Source organism: Anastrepha obliqua, chromosome 4 (assembly GCF_027943255.1).
Source record: "Anastrepha obliqua isolate idAnaObli1 chromosome 4, idAnaObli1_1.0, whole genome shotgun sequence".
NCBI lineage: Eukaryota > Metazoa > Arthropoda > Insecta > Diptera > Tephritidae > Anastrepha > Anastrepha obliqua.
In genome coordinates, this window is record NC_072895.1 from 126211000 (window position 1) to 126213850 (window position 2851).

Consider the following 2851-nt stretch of genomic DNA (forward strand, 5'->3'; position numbering starts at 1 on the left):
ATCCCTTATGCGGGGATCCCCGGGATCGGCCTGGCGTAGGTGGTCTCGTTCGTTTGCTAAACTGGCTGCTTCGGCTGGGAAATGAGGACGAATGTTCTTATAACTTCCAGCTGGAATGAAGCGAGCCGCAGCAGCTGTAAGTACCTTACGGAATGCGCGTTCGCCTACGCGCACATCAGTTGGGATGGGAAGAGCGGCGAAGGTGTCCTCGGTGAATTCCGTGAAGCCGGCCCAATTAGCTTTTTTAAAGTTAAAATAGAACCGGTGATTCGCGGAAACGAAGTCGGCAGGTCTCTCAATCGCGACGATAATGGGCAAATGGTCTGTTGCAAGCGATAGCATAGGTCGCCACGTTATGCTATTTATCAGACCCGCGCTAGCAATTGTTAGGTCAGGCGAGCTGCTGCAATTGCCCACTACCCTGGTGGGGGCGTCGTCGTTCACTGTGCTGAATGTCGAGTCGTCTGTCTGCTCTGCCAGTTGCTGTCCCCTACGATCATTTGGCAGGCTTGAATGCCAAAGATCGTGATGCGCATTGAAGTCACCTACAACCAATCGGTTTTCACCTCTGATGAGCGCACCTACATATATCAGGGTGATATCCTGCCGGGCAGCAGGTGACAGGGAGTATATATATGTTACATATTTCGAGCTCGGAATCGCCTGACCGGAAAGCTATGCCTTGACATTCTAAGGTGCTGTCCCTGCGGTCGATTCCTTCATCGATAAGACGATACTGCACAGTGTGGTGGACTATAAACGCTAGGCCACCACCATTGTCTCGCTCGCGATCTTGTCTGTGCACGTTATAGCCATCCCTGGTGATCAGAGATGACCTAGCGTGCAGCTTTGTTTCTTGGACCGCAGCTATTTTAATACTGTGCCGGCTCATAAAGTCGTCTATCTCGTCGACCTTAGGTCCGTTGCAGTTAAATTGGAGAAGCTTGAAGCTTCTCGGTGAGGTCAGTGTAATTCGGGGGGTGAGGGACGCGTGGGGTTGTCTACGTTGGACCTGCTGCGCAATCCACTGTGATTGTTGCGGCCTGATGGTGGTGGGCGGCCGCGCCTCTGGGGGCGGTAGTGGGTGCAGTGCGGGGGACCAGGAGCTGCTGGTTTGTCCCCGCACTGGGGTTAGAGCAGGAGGGAAGGGGAGGGGTTGAAGGGGAGTTGTGTTGCTCCGATAGGCTCCTCACCGTGGAGGTGTGGGTAGTGGTGGCGGTTGGTAGTGCCGACCTATCAGGGGGTGTGTTAGCCGTGGAGGCATCAGACGCCTGCTGGCGGGAGCAACACGTGGCCACATACCGTGTGGACCACTCCCTGTGCGACTTAAGGCCTGAGCAGGTCTTAAGGTGGCTCCACCCGTTGCACTTATTGCACCTAACCGAGGTGGAATTCGGGTGAAGCCGTTTGAGGCAGACGCAGCAGTAGAATACTTCTGGCCCAGGGTTGGATTCGATTCCAGCCCTGAGGAGAAGTATTTGGAGCAGGATTGCTGCGAGGGTTTGCTCCTGTGACGTAAGGGGTGGGATGATGTGGGTTTCACTAGACAGGACTAGTATACTGGGGCGGCAGCCCTTGGTCGGGAAAAACCCGAGTCATTCCGGTACGTAGAACCGGCTGCCATGGGAAATGCCGCTGACGTCATGCACCATGGTATACAAAGTAAAAAAGACGGGATTTTGGCGAAGTTTAAATTTGACAGCGCTGCCGGTATTGAAATATGTCATTTTGCATAGCCGTATTAGTTTTGCGGCCACCCGAATCAGTTGGTGCGTGACTACCATTTGGAAGACGTAGGTTCGAATGACGTAGTGTCCGTGAAACACCAAAATGACGAAAAATAGCGTTCGCCTCTTGGCAGGCAATGGTAAACCTCCGAGTGTATTTCTGCCATGAAAAAGCTTCTCATAAAAAATATCTGCCGTTCGCAGTCGGCTTGAAACTGTAGGTCTCTCCATTTGTGGAACAACATCAAGACGCACTGCATAAATAGGAGGAGGAGCTCAGCCAAACACCCAAAAAGGGTGTACGCGTATATATATATATATATATATATATATTGGTAATTAATGCATATGTGAAAGTACTTTTATATACGTGTGCTTAATAACTACCTCAATTTCTAGATGTGGCAGTACGTATCTTCTGGCGATTTCTGTTGTAGCAGCTTACTAATCCTTGTCTGTCGTCTTCGTCTAACTCATCTAACGGTGGACCCAGAAAGCGTACTCTGTCTCGCCATCAAGGTTTATTATGTTTTTGTTTTAGTATGTCATTCACTTGCAGGCGAATTGAGTATCTATGGTGGCGCCATTAAATATTTATTTTTCGCGATTTTCCGCCCAGTTCACAATAAAAAACAAACAAAAGTAGCAAAAATTACGTGTTTGTTAAAATTCAGTGAATGACTTAGTAGTTTTATGATTTGTGAAATTTAAATTAATCAAACTAATGAAATCGCAGTGCCCCGTGTTAAATTGTGAAAGCACAAATGAATATAAAGCCTCCAAATGCAGTTTGTTTACGTTTTTATGCGGAAGACGCCGTGGCAAGAAAGTATGTGTGCGTATGTATAATCGCTTGTGTTTGGTTGTTCCCATTGTTTTCGCTTACTCTTCCTCTTCACAAACAAGTAATTCCCCTTCCTTTTGCTTGTGTATTCATCCGCTCTTATACATTAACGTTCTCTGCTTACGACACGGTGAATTCGCAAGGCGCAATCGTGTATTCTATCATTATTGATCGCGTAGCTTCTACAATATTAATTTACGCTTTCACAATTTAACACGTGGCAGTTCACATTCATTAATTTGTTTAGTTTAAATCTAACAAAGAACCAAACCACTCGCCG